The 24,304-nt window shown below is 45.3% G+C and overlaps 1 protein-coding gene and 1 non-coding gene across 3 annotated transcripts in view; both read left to right on the forward strand.

Moving 5' to 3' along the window:
* MAPRE3 (microtubule associated protein RP/EB family member 3) overlaps window positions 1-24,304 on the forward strand; it is a 56,743-nt gene that overhangs the window by 26,439 nt on the left and 6,000 nt on the right. The window lies entirely within an intron of this gene.
* Window positions 13,810-13,959, forward strand: LOC136165766 (small nucleolar RNA SNORA62/SNORA6 family). Its single transcript, XR_010662747.1, has one exon. It is a non-coding gene; the product is annotated as a small nucleolar RNA SNORA62/SNORA6 family (small nucleolar RNA).

Below are 24,304 nucleotides of genomic sequence, written 5' to 3' on the forward strand. Positions count from 1 at the left end.
ATCAAATCCCTTATGACTATACAGTGGAAGTGAGAAATAGATTTAAGGGACTAGATCTGATAGACAGAGAGCCTGATGAACTATGGACGGAGGTTCATGACATTGTATAGGAGACAGGGATTGAGACCATCCCCATGGAAGAGAAATGCAAAAAGGCAAAATGGTTGTCTGAGGAGGGCTTACAAATAGTTGTGAAAAGAAGAGAAGCAAAACGCAGAGGAGAAAAAGAAAGATATTCCCATTTGAATGCAGAGTTCCAAAGAATAGCCAGGAGAGATAAGAAAGCCTTCCTCAGCGATCAATACAAAGAAATAGAGGAAAACAACAGAATGGGAAAGACTAGAGATCTCTTCAAGAAAATTAGACATATCAAGGGAACATTTCAGGCAAAGATGGGTTCGATAAAGGACAGAAATAGTATGGACCTAACAGAAGCAGAAGATATTAAGAAGAGGTGGCAAGAATACACAGAAGAACTGTACAAAAAAGATCTTCATGAGCCAGATAATCACAATGGTGTGATCATTCACCTAGAGCCAGACATCCTGGAATGTGAAGTCAAGTGGGCCTTAGAAAGCATCACTACGAACAAAGCTAGTGGAGGTGATGGAATTCCAGTTGAGCTGTTTCAAATCTTGAAAGATGATGCTGTGAAAGTGCTGCACTCAATATGCCAGCAAATTTGGAAAACTCAGCAGTGGCCACAGGACTGGAAAAGGTCCATTTTCATTCCAATCCCTAAGAAAGGCAATCCTAAGGAATGCTCAAACTACCGCACAATTGCACTCATCTCACACACTAGTAAAGTAATGCTCAAAATTCTCCAAGCCAGGCTTCAGCAATATGTGAACCGAGAACTTCCAGATGTTCAAACTGGTTTTAGAAAAGGCAGAGGAAGCAGAGATCAAATTGCCAATATCCACTGGATCATCGAAAAAACAGGAGAGTTCCAGAAAAACATCTATTTCTGCTTTATTGACTACGCCAAAGCCTTCGACTGTGTGGATCACAATAAACTGTGGAAAATTCTGAAAGAGATGGAAATACCAGACCACCTGACCTGCCTCTTGAGAAACCTGTATGCAGGTCAGGAAGCAACAGTTAGAACTGGACATGGAACAACAGACTGGTTCCAAATAGGAAAAGGAGTATGTCAAGGCTGTATATTGTCACCCTGCTTATTTAACTTATATACAGAGTACATCATGAGAAACGCTGGGTTGGAGGAAGCACAAGCTGCAATCAAGATTGCTGGGAGAAATATCAATAACCTCAGATATGCAGATGACACCACTCTTATGGCAGAGAGTGAAGAGGAACTGAAAAGCATCTTGATCAAAGTGAAAGAGGAGAGCGAAAAAGTTGGTTTAAAGCTCAACATTCAGAAAACTAAGATCATGGCATCTGGTCCCATCACCTCATGGGAAATAGATGGGGAGACAGTAGAAACAGTGTCAGACTTTATTTTTGGGGGCTCCAAAATCACTGCGCATGGTGACTGCAGCCATGAAATTAAAAGACGCTGACTCCTTGGAAGGAAAGTTATGACCAACCTAGACAGCATATTAAAAAGCAGAGACATTACTTTGCCAACAAAGATCCATCTGGTCAAGGCTATGGTTTTTCCAGTGGTCATGTACGGATGTGAGAGTTGGACTGTGAAGAAAGCTGAGCGCTGAAAACTTGATGCTTTTGAACTGTGGTGTTGGAGAAGACTCTTGAGTCCCTAGGACTGCAAGGAGATCCAACCAGTCCATCCTAAAGGAGATCAGTCGTGGGTGTTTATTGGAAGGACTGATGCTGAAGCTGAAACTCCAGTACTTTGGCCACCTCATGCAAAGAGTTGACTCATTGGAAAAGACCCTGATGCTGGGAGGGATTGGGGGCAGGAGGAGAAGGGGATAACAGAGGATGAGATGGCTGGATGGCATCACCAACTCAATGGGCATGAGTTTGAGTAAACTCCGGGAGTTGGTGATAGACAGGGAGGCCTGGTGTGCTGCAGTTCATGGGGTCGCAAAGAGTCGGACACGACTAAGCGACTGAATGGAACTGAACTGAACTGTGTTAGAAGTGCACCAACATGTATTAGAGAAACTCCTAGAAGGCCAACCTAACTCAGCCCAGCAGAAGAGGGTGAGAATCAGGGAACTGACACTTGAGATGAATCTGGAGGTTAGGCTGGCACTTTCCAAATGAAGATCAGTGGCAAGGAAGGGAAGGCATTTCCAACAGAAGTGTAAACGAATAGCACTGAAGTCTGACTCGGCCTGGTACAGTGCCTTAGAGCTGGAACGTGGTGTAGGAAGGGAGTGTGATGGTGGGAGGCTGGAGAGGCAGACAGGTGTCCATCATGGGGAATGTGCTGAAGGCAATGAAAGACATCAAATCAGGGCTTACTTCAGTAGTAGTCTGCAAAGTAGTGGATATGAAGCCCAGAAAATGCAGCTGATGGTACCCTCAGTCCAGTCATACTCTCCATGTTGCGAGGAGTACGTGAGGTAAATAATATGCACAGTAGGATCAGGGCCATGATGGGCTCAGTCAGTGGGGTCCTCTTCCGCAGCTGCTGCCCCCTTTGCCTTTTGTCAGTCCCAGCACGGTGGCAACTCACACGGAGCTGCCATCAGTTCAAACCCCTTATGTGTTTGCACACTTTGTTTGCAGGTCTTTATGTCCCCTGACACATCATTTGTTTCCATTTGGTTTTTAAAGATTTAAATGCAAAACTTCACTTGTATTTTGAATGGTTTAGCCTCTTGGCCATTATCCCATCACAGCAATCTGGGATCCTGACTCTGTCAGCCGTGGTTGGGGAAGTGGTGGAACATGAGCCTCACTTAAAAGGAAGAAGGCATCCGGGTATAATCAGGACTAGCAGGGCTTCAGTATAAGGGAGATTGGTGGGAAGAGAGCACCACTGTGAGGCTGAGAGTCTAAGGAATGGAGAATCCAAAGGAAAGAATGGGAGGGAAGGAATGGAGTGGAATTGTGAGCACCAGCCCAAGAAGTCTGGTTTTTATGCTATAGAATACGCATAGGTGTGAAGGGCCCCTGGAGGTTTAGCAGGGGTTGGGAGGATTAAAGGGCTTCCCAGGTGGCGCTAGTGGTCAAGAACCTGCCTGCCAGTGCAGAATACATAAGAGATGTGGGTTCGATCCCTGAGTGGGGAAGGTCCCTTGGAGGAGGGCATGGCAACCCGCTCCAGGGTTCTTGCCTGGAGACTCCCGTGGACAAAGGAGCCTGCCGGGCTACAGTCCATAGGGTCACAAAGAGTCAGACATGACTGAAGAGGCTTAGCACACATGGCGCAGAGGGTGATTAAAGCGACGTTTTTAGAAAGTTTGTCCTGTGATGAGGGGTGAAAAAGTTTAAAGGAGACTAAAGGCAGGAATACTATCAAGTCACAAAGTCACAGTTTGGACAACAATGATGTCAGAGAGACTGGAAAGGATGAGATGGATGAGAAAAAGTAAATGGTTTGACGATTTGGCCAGGATGGGAGAGGCTGGAATGGATTCAAGTACATGTTTTTTTAATGTGGCATTTCATGGATCCTTGCAGATTTTTTTTTTTTTTTTTTGCATTTTAGTGTATAACAGATTTAAACTATTAATTAGTTATAATATTTTATCGTGAAACATTTGTTTCCATGTTATCATTAATGTTCCCATTTCAGTTTTAAATACATTTATCAATACTGCAGTTTGGAAGAAAAAAAAATTAGTTTTTCCAAGCTGCTAATCTTATCAATTCTCAGTTCTTAAAAATACTCTGTGAGACTTTAATTTTTAGATGCAGGTAACACATTTCTTATTTAGCTGGAAGACTGATTTTACACTGATATTACTGTGTGAGTGTTTGTGTTTTATCCAGATAACAAAACAATCTTAAAAATGCACTTCAGTGATATCAGGCAAACATTTGCCAGGAGTGTACTGTGAGTCAGGTGTTAAAAGGTTCTTGGGGTTGAAATACATGGTTCCTGCTCAAGGAGCTCAGTGCTGAGCAAGGGCAAGAAGCCTGTAAGCAAATAAGTACAGGGCAGGGTCATGTGAAATATGACAGAAGTACAGGTTCAAGGCCTTCCCGGCTCTTCCTGCCCTTGTTTTACCATGGCAGGGGGAGGGAATGGGAAAAGGAACAAGGGAAGAAGAGAAAGGAAAGAGTGAAAACAGGGAGGGAGAAGAGCCAGAAAGGACAGAGATAAGAAAAATAACTTATACTTTGTTACACTTTATACTGTACAAAGTACTTTTAGATAAGTTGTCTCATTTGATTCTGCCAAGAAGCTTAGGGGAGAGCAAGAAATGAGATGGGGTTAGGGGATGGGAAGCAAGCCCCTCAGTGAAGAGAAGTGAAAGATGCGTTGAAAGTGCTCAGAGGCCCTGTGGCCTCGTGGGCTGTCCCTGAGGATGGTGCCCCGCTGGTGGAGGTGGGCCTTAGCGGCCTGGTTAGAACCCAGTGGGGACCTTTCAAAACCAGAGAAACCAGCCTCCAATGAATAAAAATAAATGGAAAAAATTAAAATGTTAGAAAAATAAATAAATAAAGACAGGCTTAGAGCTTTAAAGGAATAAAAAAAAACAACAACAGAGAAACCAGCAAGAAAGGGTAAGAACCACCACTCCAGGAAGCCTGAACCACCCAGACAGTAATAGAAGCTGTAAAATGGTTATTTTGGCAGCCATTGTCAAAGACTTCTTGCTGCCTGACCACAAGTTTCTTCCATTACTTCTCTACCCTGTTTTTTTTAATATATATTTATATTTATCGAGCTTTTTCCTTGCCACAGGAATTATCCATGTTTGTTGTAAAAAATTTAGAAAATCCAGATAAACCCAAAGAAGAAAATCAAAATCCCCTATAACCCCACAATCAGACAGAACCACAATTATTATTTTAGAATACACCCTCACGTTATTCTTCTCTGCCTGTGGGTATACTTCTGCTCTGTAATACTTTCCCCTGATTTAATATATTGTAAACATCTTTCCATGTCTTTCAGTTGGGATTATGTTTGGGTACAGGTAACAGCAAATCCTAAACCAAACCAGCAGTGGCTTAAACAAATAATAGGAATATGTTCCTCATATGACAACAGTCTGAAAGTAGGAGGTCCAGACTGGTAGAACAATTCAAAGATGTCATCAAGGACAGCCCAGCTCAGTAGCCTGTTGGCTGTTACCTCATGTCTCAGGGTGGCTCTTAGTTGTAGGAGAGGCTGGGAAACAAGTATTTCATTTTTCTGGCCTCTCTAGTCATAGAAAGGTGAGGGGAAAGGGTGTCGGGAGTGAATGCTAAGTCAGCCAGCCAGCGAGTGATGCCAAAGAGTCACTACATATTCTTTTACAGCATCATTGTCCTAAGCAGCTGCATAGTGTAGATGTACCATGATTTGTTTAACAATTCATTGTTATTGATCATTTCACTTATTTCCAGTTTTTCTTTATTATAAAAGCTTTATGTGCTGTGCTTAATCACTCTGTCATGTCGGACTGTCTTTGCAACCCTGTGGACCATGGCCCGCCAGGCTTCTCTGTCCATGGGGATTCTCTAGGCAAGCATACTGGAGTGGGTTGCCATGCCTTCCTCCAGGGGATCTTCCCAACCCAGGGATCGAACCCAGGTCTCCCACATTCAGGCGGATTCTTTACTGTCTGAGCCACCAGAGAAGACTGTAAAAGCTTTTTGTATACCCATAATTATTGCTTTTGTGTCAAATTCCTTAATTCTGTAAGTAGAATTAAGGTGGAAGAATATACAAAAAATGTGAAGGCTTTTAATACCATTTTTTGGCCAAATTGCCCTTCAAAGAGATTGTACTGAATTCTACTCTCACCAACCATGTTTAATGGAACACAGTCCCCTGCACTCGCAGCAGTAGGTTTTTGTTTGTCACTGAGCTGTTATCCTAGGACCATCACGTGGATTTAACTTTGTACTAGCCCTGACCAGACTGAAGTGCCCACAGCCTCTGGGGTCCCAGAGCAGGGACGCTGAGAACCTCAGCCAGCCCCTGCCTGGAGGTGCGGGTCTGCAGGGCTTCCTGTGCTTCCAGGTGGCACATACAGGTCCCTGTCCAGACAAACCCTGCAGAGGACTTGTGATGTTGGGCATGTGCCTCATTCATCTACCTTTATTTTGAAAGTCCTTTCTGCCACTGCGGAGCCGTCATTTGTCCCATCTTAGTTCTAAGTCAAGGCCATCCTGGCTTGCATGGGACTGAGGTGCTTCTGGGGTTTGGCCTCTTTTGAAACAGCCCTCCCCACACCCCCACATCGTGAGATACCTCAAGTGAGGTGGCCTTCCTGACCTATCTCATCATCTGTAACAAAGAGAAGGCTAAGAAGACCGAATTGGTAGATTCTACCTGTTGGTGATGGAGGGGGGATTTTATTTTGTTTTGTTTGGAGGGGGGATTTTAATTATATGAAGTTGCTTTGGAGACATGCTGCAGCTTCCTGGGGAGGCAGCCAGAAAAATGACTTATCCCTGCACGTCCCTTCAAGATAGTTATTAACTAGTCAACAGTTAACCACTGTGTACAGCCCTCCTCCTCAAATGAGAAGTCATCTAGGGCTGTAAGAAGGATTCCTCTGGCCAGGTCATCTCTGTGCACACAGTAGGTGCTTCAGTATTCATACATGAAAGCAGAGATTCATGTGTGAACAAATAAATGACTGATGAACCCAAGTGAGTCTGTGCTCAGTGAGACCAGGCCCCACCACCACACTACCACCATCCAGACTAAAAGAAAGAAAACTCCAGAATCGTGATTCCAGGAAGGAAATGATAAGGATTCTATTTAGATGGTCCCATCATGACCTTACCTTGACCTCCCGAGAGGTAGCACGCAGAGTGTGAGAAGCACCATCCTAAGGACACTGAGTTCTCTGAGTCCCTCTGAGGTCAAGCTACCTTCAGTTATTACCACCATGAGGGAAAAGAAAGGAAGAGAATGTTTATGTACACGTGAGGTCTAAAAAAGACCTTTGGCATTACAAGAATAGAAAGCAACCCTGCCTCCCCCTTGAGTGGCCAAAGTTTTGGTTCTTAAATCAAGATCCAGTTTTTCTCCTTCTTGAATTATCCAGCAGTCTCTTTTTCCTAGAGCAGAAACCAATAGACCAAAATGACCTCGTTGAGAACAAGACATGTAAAAGTAGAGCAGCAAAATTCGAGGAAATACTACAGTGAATCAAAGTATGTGAGAGAGAACATAATAGGATTTCACTAGGGATAAGCCTGCCTACTGAGACACGTGTATTTTCAGTGAGCTACAAACACTGTACAGCATGAAGGATCGTCAGATTTAGAGGACACCCTGAAACCAAGTGGACAAAAGCCCACTCTAGCTTAGCCACTAGGGCCAATTCCCTTAAGAGAGCTGAGTAGGCAGGCCTTGCCACAGTCAAGGGAGTCTGCGGTAGACTTGATGTCTGATGAGTCCCGTGAAAGTGACTCATAACACGAACAGATTGTCCAGATCTCACAAACACAGACAGAAATGTTTATGATAATTAGGTGAGTCCAGAGTGGGAGGCTGCTGAAGGGCTAATTTAACTGACAAAAGGCCTCTTCATATTGAGATTCCCAAGGAAGGGACTAGCATACCAAGGATGTGGTTAAGTTGTAAGTGTGATACTTTCAGAAAAGCTGGAACATTCTAAATGGCCTATAATCAGAAGTAAAGAATTTACCTTCCTGGAATAAATCATGCCTGCATAATGAACTTTACTTTGACAAAATTGTAACTTCTCTTTAAAAAACTTATGCACTTTGAGACTTCCCTGTCTGTCCAGTGGTTAAGATTGTGCTTCCACTGAAGGGGGCATGGGTTCAATCCCTGGTCAGAGAACTAAGATCCCACATGTCGCAAGGGGTGGCCACACACACACATACACACAAAACACCTTATGCCCTTTCTGAAAGAAAACAATAGCTAGTTAGAATCAGTCTTAGAGCTTTTCTCATCATTAGGATACAATAAAAGGTCAACCACATAAAGAATCACAGGGAAATTTAAGATCCTTGAGGTTGTGTTTCGGGACCTGTGAAAAATAGGAATAGCTTCAGTAAATCTTTTAGGTATAACAGTCTAGGTAAATTGTTGATTTTCCCCCAAAGAGGCAAACAAATATTGACTGTTTTGACCTAAAGGAACACTAAAGAAAGCAGAACATGAATCTGTGACTGTAAAATATGCAACCTCAGGAGGCACTAGAGATAAAAGAAAGAGTATTTGGTTCTGGTCAGGAAATGACTATCCTATTTATGATCCCAAGGTCGTGAGTAAATCTGTATCCCCACACATTGGGTATTATGAAGACTTACCTGTTCAAGATATGATGAGTCCTTTTTCTGTTATGCTTTTGACTATTTTAGTCTTTCCTTGGCTTCTGATTTAAGAAGATTTTGTGCAAGTTGGGTAGAAATTTAGACAGGTCTTTCTGAACCTTAATGGATTCACCTCCAATGATCCTGCAATCAGTTGGATGTTTGAAGGTTTGTTCCCCTTTTGTTTTAAAGCTCCTCTCAATTTTGTTCAAATTAAAGGCTGCCTGAACTGCCACTGTGATCCCCAAGTATCCTTGCTGAAATCATGGATCTAGAAAGATGAATTCACAGACTTGGGTTATGTTATAAATGCATGTAAAAAGTAGGAGCCTGGCCTTGAGGGGCACAAACTTAGGTTTAAACTGAGACAAACCCATAATTTTTGGAGTAGTTAGTCCAAAGAGTTGCTTGTATACTTGTGTCTTCTTAGCTCCTCCCCAACCTATTGCCTAGGTCTCCCACCTACAAAACCCAGTCAGATTTGTAGTTTCAGAGGACAGAAAAGTTTGGCGCGATCTCTGCCAAAGCAGAAACCTGTTTGTAGGTCAGGAAGCAACAGTTAGAACTGGACATGGAATAACAGACTGGTTCCAAATAGGAAAAGGAGTAGGTCAAGGCTGTATATTGTCACCCTGCTTGTTTAACTTATATGCAGAGTACGTCATGAGAAATGCTGGGCTGGATGAAGCACAAGCTGGAATCAAGATTGCCTGGAGAAATATCAATAACCTCAGATATGCAGATGACACCACCCTTATGGGAGAAAGTGAAGAAGAACTAAAGAGTCTCTTGATAGAAATGAAAGAGGAGAGTGAAAAAGTTGGCTTAAAGCTCAACATTCAGAAAACAAAGATAATGGCATCCGGTCCCATCTCTTTGTCAGGCGAGTGTATACTCTCAGGTTTTTGCCTCATCACAACAAAGATTTGGAGTGATGAACATTAAAGCCCTTGGCATGTCACAGCTCTCGGGTCTTGGACAGACCGTGTTATAGCTCTTAGACAAATCAGTGTTACAGCTCTGTGTTACAGCTCTATTTTATTTAGATAATAACAGGTAAATCCATCCTCGAAGCATGAGGGCATTCTGACCCAAAGATGCGAAGAGAAGAGTGCCTGAGCATGGGAGAGAGAGAGCTTTGGCTCCTCTTTTTATATGTTTTTCTCTCCCTGGGCCTGTCCTATGTAAATTGGGCCAGTCAGGAGTGTTGTTTGTTCTACCTGAGGTCCTCACTCTGGTCCTTGGACCTTCCTTTGTTCTATTTTTGTGGGCTTTTCCCTTCCAGGTCTTTTAGCCACCGCCATTTTAGACTCCTTTTCCCTATTCTAACTACCTAACAACTTCATGGCAAATAGATGGGGAAACAGTGGAAACAGTGGCTGACTTAATTTTTCTGGGCTCCAAAATCACTGCAGATGGTAATTGCAGCCATGAAATTAAAAGACACTTACTCCTTGGGAGGAAAGCTATGACCAACCTAGACAGCATATTAAAAAGCAGAGACATTATTTTGCCGACAAAGGTCTGTCTAGTCAAGGTTATGGTTTTTCCAGTGGTCGTGTATGGATGTGAGAGTTGGACTGTAAAGAAAGCTGAGTGCCGAAGAATGGATGCTTTTGAACTGTGGTGTTGGAGAAGGCTCTTAAGAGTCCATTGGACTGCAAGGAGATCCAACCAGTCCATCCTAAGGGAGATCGGTCCCGGGTGTTCATTGGAAGGACTGATGTTGAAACTGAAACTCCAATACTTTGGCCACCTGATGCAAAGAACTGACTCATTGGAAAAGACCCTGATGCTAGGAAAGATTGAGAGCAGGAGGAGAAGGGGACAACAGAAGATGAGATGGTTGGATGGCATCACCGACTCAATGGACATGGGTTTGGGTAGATTCCAACAGTTGGTGATGGACAGGGAGGCCTGGCATGCTGCAGTTTATGGGGTCACAAAGAGTTGGACATGACTGAGTGACTGAACTGAACTGAACTGCCAAAGCTAGACTGTCATGAACAAAGCAAGAGAAGGCTGAGGAAGGTTCTCATAGGTTTTTTTATAATCATCCAAAACTGGAAACAACCCAGATGTCCTTCAGTGGGTGAATGGATAAACCGTGGTATATCCGCACTTGCACCATTATTTAGCAATGTACTTGGACCATACTTTGCGATCCCATGGACTATACAGTCCATGAAATTCTCCAGGCCAGAATACTGGAGTGGGTAAGTGGTACCAGAAGTACTCCAGAAGTACTCCCTTCTCCGGGGGTTCTTCCCAACCCAGGGATAAAACCTAGGTCTCCCGTATTACAGACAGATTCTTTACCAGCTGAGCCACCAGGGAAGCCCAAGAAGACTGGAGTGGGTAGCCTGTCCCTTCTCCAGCGGATCTTCCCGACCCAGAAACCAAACCAAGGTCTCTTGCATTGCAGGCGGATTCTTTACCAGATGAGATACCAGGGAAGCCCCCATTTCTATAACATTCTTAAAATTACGGAATTATAGTGACAGAAAGCACACCTCTGGTTGCCAGGGATCAGAGCGGGAGGAGGGCATGACTACGAGGAGGTAGCATGGGGAGTTTCCTCGAGGTTACGGAACAGCCTGTGTCCTCGGGACATGAATCTATACACGTGATAACATGTCTTAGACTGTACAACAGCAGCAGCAAAATAAGAGGGTGTGTAAAAACTCGTGAAATCCAAATAAGGTCTGTAACTCAGTAAATAATGTACCAACGTCAGTTTCCTGGCCTTAACAATTGTTATGTAAGATGTTATTGGGGAAGCTGGACGAGGGTACATGGGAATTCTTTGTCCTGTTTTGCAGCTGTGAGTCTAAAATCATTTCAAAATAAAGAGTTGACAAAAATTTGGAGGGACACTTGATTTCGACAAGGAGCACTTGGAAATCTCTTCAGTTTTTGCCAGAAAAGATAATATAAGCTAACGCCCCAAGAGTTATACATTTAACGCAGTTTCTAAGCACTGTAATTTCATTTGCTGTATTTTTTTACGTTGGAAATGATGGTCAACTATTTTAACTATAGTAGTGTTAGGGATATTTTTGCATTGTTACAAATATCTTGTATACGTGGGGGAAAAAAATCCCTTGATGAGCTTTTCCCAGGATGGAATAACTCCCAGTTCTCTTGTGGAGCTCTTGCTTGTAGCTTCTACCACTAACCACATCCTCTTCTGCCTCCAGCATGCGTTTTGGGGTAAACTATTCAAAATCTGCTCCGTCTTCCCAGTCTGTTCCTCTATTGTATTGACTCTTGTTTGCTTGATAAGCTGCTTCTTCAAGACCCCACTCAAACTATGCTTTTTCTAGAAGCCTTCCCTGACCCAGACAACAGAGTTATTCCAGCAGCGTCCTTCCTGCATCTGGGGTTGTAGGGTAATGTGTCGCCCTTTGATTATTTTGTCCTCTTATCTAGCTCCCAGACTAGTCTATGAAATCCTCAAGGACACAGAGTAGGTCCCCTTCCTTCCTATAGGCCTCACGCCAGGCTCAGTGCCTGGAACACACACTCCACAAATGGTGATCAGTGAGTAAGTGAATCGGAGGCTCTGAAAATTCCTTAGTAACCCTGCTTTAATAGAGTAATTTTCAAAACTAAAGCCCAAAAGGGGGTTTGGTTAACCACAGTTAAACAGAACAGTATATTCATATTTAAAACATTCTCCACATGTTCAACTTAGTCAAGACATTATTATGTTGAATTTCTTGTTCATTCCCTCATTTCTTTCATGATACCATGTTGTAAAACTTTAGAAAGACCATGACATTGCTTTCATGAGCCTCCTTAGACAGATACGACCTAGAATTTAAGGATAGGATGTGAATTTTCCAGATTTTCCTGAGAGAAGCAAGGTATTTACCTCACAAACTGTCACGCTCTATCAAGTCCACCTGCCGTGCCACAGCAGACCCACCGGCCTTGGTGACAAACCCCTGATTTCTCTCCTCCGCATCCTCTCAGGCAAATAATCTGGGGCTTCATAATTGTCTTCAGGTCGAGATTCAGTCCTCACACTCCAGCACAACGACTCAGAGTTTCATCATTTCTCCCTGCACAATCTAATGACCACTTCTCCATCCAAGGCCTGGTAACTTCATTAAACAGGGCAGGTAACCTCCTCATCAAAACTGGTCGCTCCCTTGGCACCAGGGACACCACCTGCCTCTCCCATTTCCTCTCTTGATCACATCCTGTAACATTCTTCTAAGACTTGATCATTGGTCTCATGCTCATTTTTCAAAGGGAAGTAATGGTAAACATGTTTCCCGTGTCCCAAATTTTCCATTTTCTCTTCGCTTCTCTCTAACATCCTACCATCTTTAAAGTCTTAAATTTGGTGCCACTTTCCCCCAGAAGCCATTTAACTACTAAGGCCCCTCTCATCTTCTACACTCTCCTGAAAAGCACTTAAAAGCCAAATGCACTCGCACAAGTTAGTGCTTCATATTTTCTGGTTTGTGGAATCCTGTGCTGTTTTATGAGTTACCCTTATTTCTTCAACCAAACAAAGGCTCCTTGAGGAGAAGACCCATGACTTAAAATCATCCTGTGTCCTCACGGTGCCTCGTGGAGGGATTAGCACGTTACAGAAATGGTCAATTAACCCTTGCTGAGTGAGCAATGCTGCAGTAGCTTGGAGAGAGGAATATAAAGTAGAAAACCTTTGACATCTCCTTTCCTTTCTCCTAATGCTCAGGAGCTGAGATCGGGGCAAGTCACCCTGCAGCGCGCTGTGCTGTGCTTAGTCGCCCAGTCGTGTTCAACTCTGTGCGACTCCATGGACTGTAGCCCACCAGGCTCCTCTGTCCATGGGATTCTCCAGGCAGGAATACTGGAGTGGGTTGCCATGCCCTCCTCCAGGGGATCTTCCCAACCCAGGGATCGAACCCAGGTCTCCCGCATTGCAGGCGGATTCTTTACCGACCAGAGCAGCCCCATCCTGCACTAGCACTGTGCAAAATTGCGTCAGTCTTCCTGCCTCAGTGCCATGGTGTGGGAGGAGCACAGGATTTGGGTGCAGATGGCCTGGGTTCATGGTCTGGCCTCACCAGTGGTTGATCTTAAATCTGAGTGAGTCACTTGAACCCAGAGTCTTCATCTCCTCATTTAAAATTGAGATAATAACTAAGGTTTTTTGGAGACAAATGCTATATAATTCACAAGAGTGGCATTTGTGGTGGGAACATCAAGCACCATGGTAGATCAGGAGAGAAGCTATTTGAAGGCAGACAGGCCTGAAGATACCCCTCACTGCATATCCTCATTGAGGGGGAATGGCTGTTGCCTGCAGTGGGGGCAGGTAAAGTCTTGAGGGTGTGAACAATGAGGGTCTGCACAAAAGGAAGAGACTCAGATGTTGAACGTTGCCAGGTTTGTTCTGGACATCGTCAGGTAGACCTGCTGGTGGAAAGGTCAGAGTATGAAATAAGCAGCCTGTCCAAAAGGTGAGGAAATACACATTGTTAGAGCTTGGAGCTGAGGCCCCTGGCTGATAAACTCACAAGTGTAGGTGGTGTGCTATGTGAGGGGCAAGTTTTTCTCTAACACCACAAGGGTTGCTGGCCCAGTGAGTGGAATTTGATAATAATACTTGCTACAAAAGTTGTTTTGTTTTGTTTTGTTTTGTTTTTTTGTTTGTTTTTGTTTTGTTTTGTTTTGTTTTTTTTAATAAAAGGCCAGGAAATAAAATTGGTGGATTGGCTGTGGTGGGGGAAGGGGAGAGGGGCTCTGAGAGCAGAGAAAGGCCTGGGCCTGGGCTGGAGGGAGAGTAGACTGAATGATTTATAGAATCCAGTTTCAGAGGAGGGGAGAACATGCCACTTGGCCAGATGACAACTATCAGCCATACGGTCTGAAGAAACATCCTGTGAAAAGATTAAGTGACATGATTTGAATGTGACCCCAAAGACCAGAGCTGCTTTTGAAGCATGAAGGATCAGGAAGGACACAGCAAGCCTACTAGGGCTGCAGACATGAATGTTCTCTATCCCACACATCCCAGCTGCTGCTGCAGCCCCCTCCCTCTCTACATTCAGGCCGCAGGTGGGCTAGCGTACCCCTCCCCTGGGATGTGCACAGAGCTGGACTGACAGCCAGTCCCAACTGGGGCGTACTCCCAACAGGTACCAAGTTCTGTTCTCAGAACCATCCCAGAGCCCTGCTCTGAGTCTGACAGCTATCTGGGCTTCTTCCCCTATGGCTCAGATGGTAAAGAATCCACCTGCAGTGAGGGAGACCCAAGTTCAATCCCTGGGTCAGGAAGATCCCCTGTAGAAGGGAATGGCAACCCACTCCAGTATTCTTGCCTGGAGAATTCCATGGATGGAGGAACCTGGCGGACCACAGTCCACGGGGTCACAAAGAGTCGGACACAATTGAGGGACTATCACTTCACCTCGTTTCTCTTCCTTATATCAGAGGAAGTGGTCTTTTTCAATCTCTTGCTAAGCATACAGGGGCTTCAGGCTGCATTTGGTTGTATGTGGCCAGCAGGTGCAGCCTGTTTTCTCCTCTCCTGCTCCTTGTGGTCAACAGAAAGGAAATATGGCCAGAAAACCACCCTTTTAGAACCCACCTGCCACCTGAAACCCCACAATGCAGTTCAGCTGCTCCCATTCATTCATTCATCCAGCAGTGTTTATTGAGCAGCTCTTGTGTCCAGGGCCCCAGGCTAGTACTAGTGAAGGAAAGAAACGGGCACCAGGGCGCCAGCATAGCTGCCGAAGAACCACAACCTGAAGTCACACCTGCCCCTGCTCTTCCCCTGCTCAGGTACCCAATTGGAGCTCTGTGGGAAGTTTGCCAGGGTCCTGGGAAGAAGAACATGAGTCAGACACATCATCATCCTCTGCCTGTCATCAAGGTTGCTCAGCCCCCAAAGTGGGGAGATGATGAACCTCTGGTTCCCAAAGACGAGGTATCTCATTAAGCTCACAGCAACGCCATGCTCAAGGGAATCATCCTGACCCTTCAGACCTGAAAACTGAGGCTTGGATACTTCAAACTATCATGTTGGCCAAAGAGTTCATTTGGGTTTTCCGCAACATGTTACAGAAAACCAGTATGAACGTTTTTGGCCAACTCAATACTTGCTCAAAGTTTTACGGGCAGTGAGTGGCAGATCCCGTAGCTGAGCCACATCTACCATTCAACCTGGCTTCCCCACACCCCACAGCTCCAGGAACATGATGCTGGTAATCTTGCTCTGATGGCGGGTTCCATCATGAAAGTTTGTTGGCTTAAAAAGTGAAGTGTTTGTGGAACTTAAATATCTTCTGTAGAGAGCCATTAGAAAGAAAGGTTTGCCTTTCTACCTGCCCACGGACACGGACCCTACTAATAATGATTAATTTTAGCAAGTGAGGAGTTCTGTGTATTCCCCTCCTGGATTCCCATTAACCGTTTGAGTAATGACCAGATAGAGCAATCTGGTCAGGACTCCCCAGAGGTCACCTTCCCCGGGACAGCAGCTGCAAGGGCAGAGCCCCATTATCCAGACCTGCCTCTTTAGAATTCAGATCACAGTCAGCAGGGCGTGTTCAGAACTCCAGTGACTGGGACCTCAGCAGGGTTCAGGATCTTAGAGAAGAGCTACATGACCTAAAAGTGCAATGAGAATAGAATCCTGGAGAAGCTCCAGTTCCTACCTGAGCCTTCAGGGTCCAGATCCCTGTCCTGGATCTGCTGGAGTGGGTGTGTTCCCCAGCAGCCCTGGAACTACTCCTTCTGCCCCATCTCTCCTTTTTAAATTCAGCTTCAGGAGGCTGAGCCTCCCCATGAGTCAGGTCCTGGGTCAACCATGAGAAGAAGGTGATTGGCTGGGTCTGCCAGGGCTTTGTGACCCGCTGGCAGGGCTCCTGCAGGCCCTCAGAACCCTGCCTCCCTGTCTGCACTTATTGCCTCCATGCAATCCCAGGATAACTTGGGTGTGTAACCCAGGGGGCAAGGGGTTAACAATTTTGCAGACTTTCCAAACAGGTGACTTCAGCCCCCTGGGCCCGGGCAGAAAGGGGTAACCAGATGACAATGGGCATTGCCCCATGTCAGGAGCAGGAAACATTTTGGCAAGCTCCTCAGATTTCTGTCTCCTCTGATCCCACAGCGTCTGTTCCAGTTTTCCTGACTGGTAGGATGGCATCTACAAAGCAGAATGTATGGGAAATCTGGAGTTGGGGAGGGATCGTGGTTAGAAGCGCCAGCTTCAGGTAGCCCAGATGGTTGTTCCCAGGCAGAAAGGGCAGAGAAAGGCATAATTCTGTGGTCTGTCTCCTTTCTAGACTGGAATTCCAGGATCTTGGAGGCCTGAAGCTGGATGTATGTTGGGCGCCTGCTTCTCAGGAATGTGACCTTGGATCTCAGTGTCTGCCCTAATAATGCTGATAATACTGACTAAGTGCTTACCAGGTGCCAGGGTCTGTCCAGCACTTTATACACATGACTCAATTAGTTCTTGAAACAGCTCTGTGAAGTGGGGACTCTCATTGTCCCCATTTTATTGATGAGGAAACTGAGACCCAAAGTCAAGCAACTAGGAAATGTTAGAGCCAGGATTTAAGCTCAGGTTGTGTGACTGGAGATTTGGTATTCTTAAAGCAACCATTTTGGAGCCTGCTGGAGGCAGGTCCAACACCCACTACAGGGCTGAAAGGCCCAGTGTGTCCCTCATAGCTGTGGGGAGCAGAAGGAACTGGGAACTGCAAGGAGTTCTGGAGACCAAAGAACTAGAGAAGACTGAGCAGATGACCCCTGGGTTATCTCCAAGACATATTTGTGCAAGGTAGAGCTCCACTGAAGACTTAAAAAGTCAGTTAGATTTAGGCCAGTGATAAGGTTATTAAACATTAGAATGAGCTTTCAGAGTTATGCAGTCTTGTTTATGATTTAGGAATTGCCTAGCTCTAAGTACAGTCTAGGGATCTGGGAAGGAACTGGATGGTCTCTAGAAACTCTTTCCAGCCACGGGATGTTCAGATTTGGTCTTGATGACCATGTTGGAGGCCTCCGACTGCAGAATGACTGACAGCTCTGCCTCTCCTGATGAGTGATAACTGTCTTTCCCATTACCAGTGACTGCATCGTGAACCTCCCGGTCCTCGCATAGGAAATGATTTTGCATATCACCAGATTAAACCTCCTCAACTTTTCTTTTCCTTGATCCCAGTCCTAGGAGCAGGAGTCAAGATCTTGCAGAGCAGATTGTTCCCAAGGCCATGTCCTCAGTCTGATTCTTGAATGGGGTTTCAGGCTGGACAGTGACATGCTACAACCCAGTCAGCTGTTTCTCCTGACAGTCACCATGTGGCAGAGGCCAGGGTAGAAACACAGGGATGGGGGTGGAATAAGACCCGGCTACTGTAGCCCTTGGAACAGAGCCTGCCTCTGTTCTCTCAGGGGAGGTGACCCAGCCCTTGGTTACAGTTGCATTCACTTTAAGAGTTGTCTCAGATTTTGTCTCAGCTGCAGTGGTGGATAACTGGTTCACTTGGGGCAAGATACCTGGGTGGATGCTTTATATACCTTCACCTCAAGAAGCTGGTCTGGCTTGAGTCTAGGCCTGAGTCAACCCCCAGTACAAAAAGTCATTGGAAGTTGGATCCATTGATGCATTTAACTTACGGCTCTGGGGAATTGGGGGGTTGGTTTAGTTGAGTCCAAAATCTTAGAGTTGACCCAACGCCCTAGCCAATTCCAGTTCATTTCAGTTCTTAGAGGGCACTTGGGTCAGGAACAAGGATTCCACTCAAGCCGCTGCCCTGATACCACCAGGTTTTGACCCAACCAGGCTTTCTCTTTGAGGGATAGGGTCAAAGTCAGGAACTCTTCCTTGTCTGAATTGAGCTATGGAGAGGGGAATTTAGGGATGGGAGAAACTTTTAAAGGCGTCTTTGCCCAGGACCTGGTGCCACCTGCTGGTCACAATTTAGCTGTATTTATAGGGCCAAATCTAGGAGAGGAGCATTAAAAGAAGGGCATCCTGCCCCCCCCCCACCCTATCCTAACAAGGAATAAGAGAACTAGGAGATGGGTTTCTTCATGACCCCCAGCAAGTGTGACTGGAGATCCTTGCAAAGAGCCCTGAGTGCCTTGGATGAGTCCTCCTGAGCCAAAATGAACCCAAAAAGCTGGGCCAGAGGGTAGCATCACCTGAAAGAACCAGAGCCAGTCCTGAGTGGAGACAAGGCTCTGTTCCACGTATCAGCTGCCCACCCATACCCACCCCACCCTGCCACCCTACTTCATGTGACCCACCCCCACAATATATAGCCTGTGCTATTGCAGTTCGGGCCACACAATGCATTAGAGGAGGACTGTGGTTCTATTACTGGGTTCTGTATCAGGAGTATATTTTAAATTATGTAGACATAAAAGCTGTGTGTGTGTGTGTGTGTGTGTGTGTGTGTGTGTGTGTATCACCAAATATATTACACGGTCAAGTCTCCATATTTGTTGGTTCCATACCCATGGATTCAACAACCACAAATGGAAAATATTTGAAAAAAATTTGAGGAAGTTCGAAAAAGTAAAATTTGAATTTGCCATGAAACTGCAACTACTTACATAGCGTTTACCTTGTATGAGGTATTATATATAATCTAGAGATGATTTAAAGTATACAGTAGGATGTACAGAGGTTATTTGCAAATACCATGTCATTTTGCATAAGGGACTTGAGCACCCATAGATTTTGGTATCCACAGTGGTCCTGGAACAAATTTCCCATAGACACTGAGAGCCAACTATATCATATATAAATATATTCATATATACTATATATACATACTATATATGAATATGTACTACATTATGTGTTGTTGTTTAGTCACTGAGTCATGTCTGACTCTTTGAGACCCCATGAACTGTAGCCTGCCAGACTCCTCTGTCCATAGGATTCTTCAGGAAAGAAAACTGGAGTAGGTCAGTTCAGTTCAGTTCAATCAGTCGTGTCCAACTCTGCAACCCTGTGGACTGTAGCACACCAGGCTTTCCTGTCCATCACCAACTCTCGGAACTTGCTCAAACTTATGTCTATTGAATTGGTGATGCCATCTAACCATCGTATCTTGTCATCCCCTTCTCATCCTGCCTTTAATCTTTCTCAGCATCAGGGTATTTCCCAGTGAGTCAGTTCTTTGCATCAGGCGGCCAAAGTACTGGAGTTTCACCTTCAGCATCAGTCCTTCCAGTAAATATTCAGGAATGAGTTCCTTCAGGATTGACTGGTTTGATCTCCTTGCAGTCAAAGGGACTCTCAAGAGTCTTCTCCAACACCACAGCTGAAAAGCATCAATTCTTTGGTGCTCAGCTTTCTTTATAGTCCAACTCTCACATCCATACATGACAACTGGAAAAATCATAGCTTTGACCAGATGGACCTTTGTCAGCAAAGTAATGTCTCTTCTTTTTATGTGCTATCTAGGTTGGTCTTAGCTTTTCTTCCAAGGAGCAAGTGCCTTTTAATTTCATGACTGCAGTCACCATCTGCAGTGATTTTGGAGCCCAAGAAAATAAAGTTTGTTGCTGTTTCCATTGTTTTCCCATCTATTTGCCAAGAAGTGATGGGACCAGATACTGTGATCTTCATTTTTTGAATGTTGAGTTTTAAGCCAGCCTTTTCTTTCTTCTCTTTCACTTTCATCAAGAGGTTCTTTAGTTCTTTGCTTTCTGCCATAAGGGTGGTGTCATCTGTGTATCTGAGGTTATTGATATTTCTCCCAGCAATCTTGATTCCAGCTTGTGCTTCATCCAGCCTGGCATTTCTCATGATGTACTCTGCATGTAAGTTAAATAAGCAGGGTGATTTATTAACTTATATATTAACTGGAGTAGGTAGCCATTCCTTTTTCCAGGGGATCTTCCCAACCCAAGGATAGAACCTGGGTCTCCTGCATTGCAGGGAGATTCTTTACCATTTTAGCCACCTATGTATAAATATAATTAATGTATATTTATATAGTGTATTTTATATAGTGTACTATATATATATTATATAATAATACACATGATATGGCTATATATAATATAGAGATGCTGAGGAACCACAGGAAGGCTGCCCTCAGGTTGGAAGATGTTTGAAGCTCATATGATTTCAGTCAAAAACTAGAGAACCAGTTTAGACAGGGACCAGTGCCTCTACTATTTTTCAATAATCAGCACTTGAAAACCATACACAGTAAACAGGAAAAAAATCCCTAAATTTGCTCAGGAGCTCCCAGGACCAACCTAAGACCACCCTATGCCTCCCAGAACCACCCCTGACCAGCTCAGACTGCCTCAGGAGCCCAGGTCCATAAGAGCCCCCAAGGCTTCATGGAGAAATGAGTCCTCAAGCCTGTGAGAAGCCTTGTCCCCTCTGCATTCAGGTCCCACAGACCTCTGCACACCTGCTCCCCACGAAAGTCTGGCAGGGTCTGACCATTCATATTTGGTTCAGTTCAGTTGCTCAGTTGTGTCCGACTTTTTGCGACACCATGAATCACAGCACTCCAGGCCTCTCTGTCCATCACCAACTCCCGGAGTTTACTCAAACTCATGTCCATCAAGTCAGTGATGCCATCCAGCCATCTCATCCTCTGTCGTCCCCTTCTCCTCCTGCCCCCAATCCCTCCCAGCATGGGTCTTTTCCAGTGAGTCAACTCTTTGTATGAGGTGGCCAAAGTACTGGAGTTTCAGCTTCAACATCAGTCCTTCCAATGAACACCCAGGACTGATCTCCTTTAGGATGGACTGGTTGGCTCTCCTTGCAGTCCAAGGGACTCTCAAGAGTCTTCTCCAACACCACAGTTCAAAAGTATCAATTTTTCAGCACTCAGCTTTCTTCACAGTCCAACTCTCACATCCGTACATAACCACTGGAAAAACCATAGCCTTGACTAGATGGACATTTGTTGGCAAAGTAATGTCTCTGCTTTTTAATATGCTATCTAGGTTGGTCATAACTTTCCTTCCAAGGAGTAAGCGTCTTTTAATTTCATGGCTACAATCACCATCTGTAGTGATTTTGGAGCCCCCCAAAATAAAGTCTGACACTGCTTCCACTGTTTCCCCATCTATTTCCCTTGAAGATCATGGCATCTGGTCCCATCACTTCATGGGAAATAGACCATTCATATTAGGGTCATTCAAATCCACTCTCCAGCTCTGCACACTCTCTTCTTCTCGTCTTCCTGGGGCACCTACTATTTCCACCACACTTTGGGGCATTTGGTTATATTTTTCTCCTGTATGTTGGTCTCCCCAGTAAGACTATAAACTCTTTCAGCATGGGGCAGATCTGTTTATTTCTCAGAGTTCCTAATTAAATACTCATCAAAATACAATACACTTGCCTTGACCCTCCCCACCTGCCTCCCCAGTCAAGTCTGGGACCCTCCCCACCTGCCTCCCCAGTCAGGTCTGGGACCCTCCCCATCTGCCTCCCCAGTCAAGTCTGAGACCTTCCCCACCTGCCTCCCCAGTCAAGTCTGAGACCTTCCCTACCTGCCTCCCTAATCAAGTCTGGTGTCCACATACTCCTGCCTTGCCTGCTGAGGTTACTTTAGGTGAGCTCCCTGGAATCCAAGAGGCACTCTCCCAACTCCAATCTCTGTGATTATCGTTCATTGAGAATTTATGTAGAACCCCAAAGTGAATGAAACAGCCTGGTCACTGAGGAGTTTACAGTCAGGTGGAAGGGGCAGACACACAAGTGGCTTCAAGAGGATGGAATCAATGCCATGACTGAGTATGCTCAGGGTGACAGAGAGACACAGAGCAGGGCCATGTCTCCCTGCACAACAGCTCAGAGAACATTTCCTAGAGGAGCTGGAGCCCCAGCTAAGTCCTGAAGGTTGAGTTGGGGAGGGAGGGTCCAGGCCAGAAGGTGTCATATATAAGAGGATATAAGAGGATTCAAAAAGAAGAGAGAAGGTGTCAATCATTCAACAGATTTGCTCAATACCTTCCCTGTGACAGGCCTAGAAACACCACTCCTGGTTTTGAGGTGCTTACTGATGACAGAGGCAGGCATTTCAACAAGTCCAGTGGTTAGTGCAATGGTCAGATTACAGGGTAGTGGTTCAGAACCACTGTGTAAGAGGATACTCAAGTGCAGTCAAAATTACCCTTGGAAATCTCTGCAATTGTCAGCTCCGGAGTCCTTGGAAGCTCCTATGACAATAATTTTTGTTTCCCTTGGCTTTCCAGCCCTATCTTGGTCTTCCTTCCTCTAGGCAATGAAGGACAAAGTCTATTTTTAAAAGGAGGAAGGACTAGGAATATACAGGAGGGTTTCCTGATTTTTTTTTCCCAAAAAATGTATTGAAATTAAATGTGCATCTAGTGAAGTTCCATTGTCTATACTTGAGTGGGGCTGTGGGGGAGCACAGCCTAGCAGATGCCAACCGAGCCACCTCTTTAAGCATCTTTTCTAATTTGACTGTGCCTGTAGACCCTCTTGGTCAAGTGCAGATTCTGACTCAGTAGGTCGGTTCGGAGGCAAAGCTCAAACACAGGAATTTCTAACTTGAAATCTCTAACAAGCTGATGCCCACAGGGCACCAATGGTTCACCAGGGACCACCGTTTGAGAGCCTCTAGAGCAGAGAATGAATGAACTGTGGGGTGGGACTGCATTCCAGGCAGAAGGTGAGTAGAGAGCTGCCCATGACTCCCAACCAGGGGATCAAAAAAGAAGACAGGGCTGGAGAGGGAGGACCCGTTGATGAGCTTGACAAGTGGTGGGAAGCAGGTGACGTTACAAGAACAGATGCCCTCTGGATGGGGAAGTGGGGTGGGTGTATTCTTCCTTCAGGGAGACACTTTTTATATTAAACCTAAGAAATACTCTTCACTCCAGAAATACGTACTCTCCCAATTCTGGGAATATGCAGTCCTGTTTCTCCATTTCTGATAAAAGACCTAGTTACAAGACAGTTTTCCCTCTTAACAGTGCAAGTCAGTAATAAACAGCAACCTACACTTGACCTCTGGGGGGGGGGGGCGCGGGGAATGAGGGGAGGGTAAGGACACACTCACACCCACTGGCCGGAGGGGGACGCCTCTGCTCAGCTCCAGCTGTAAGTTGCTGGGAACATGGACTCAGGGTTGCCAAAAGAAGCCAGAAATCCCAATTTGCTTGTGTGGAACATCCCAACTTTAAAATCTTGAGTTCAGTTCTGTTCAGAAAAATCTTGAGTACTAACTCAAAAGTGTTTCCAACACTGTGAGTGCGAAACCGTTCAAGTCTGCAAGGCAAGTCCAGCCACTGGGTGTCTCGTGTGTGACCGCTCGTTTGTGTCTCATTTGTGAGCTAGGGGTTGGAGAGACCAGGGCTGTTTTCCAGGAGTCTGAGTGCAGCAGTGTCAGCGATGGACTAGAGCAAGGAAGAGCCTGGAGGCTGATGGGCCCCCTAGGAGGCTCTTGCTCACCTTGGCCAGAGAGAATGGATGTGCAGAAACCCCAAGGCAGCAGGAGGCGCAGAAGAGCAGGCACATTGGAGGGCAGAGCTGCATTGCTGAATGATGGACTTTGAGGATGAGGGGGAGAAGCTATCTGGACTGACCCCACAGGTTTCCAGCATGGGTGATGGGGTGACTGAAGGTGACATTCACTGAGATAACAAATTCAGAAGCAGAGTATGTATTAAGGGAAGTTTCTGTTTAAGCGAAATTCAGGTGTCTGTGGATGCATCAGCAAGCCACAGGGATATAGAGTTTGAAGTCAGAGCAGATGTGAAGATGAGTCAGCTTTCTAGAACCCAAACCTGGTCAAGTACTATCTGCTTAAAATCCTCTAATGGCTTCCCTTGTTTAAACAGACTCCTCCTCATAGTAAACAAAGCCTGGAGCAACCAGCCCCTTCTGGTCTCTTTGTACCACACCCCAACATGAACACCATTTCCCCTGCCTGCTGAACAGCTCAGAATCCTAGCAATAAGCCATAACTTTGTTCTTGCTAGTCCTGAGGCCTGC

This window comes from Muntiacus reevesi, chromosome 3, assembly GCF_963930625.1.
Source record: "Muntiacus reevesi chromosome 3, mMunRee1.1, whole genome shotgun sequence".
Classification (NCBI taxonomy): Eukaryota; Metazoa; Chordata; class Mammalia; order Artiodactyla; family Cervidae; genus Muntiacus; species Muntiacus reevesi.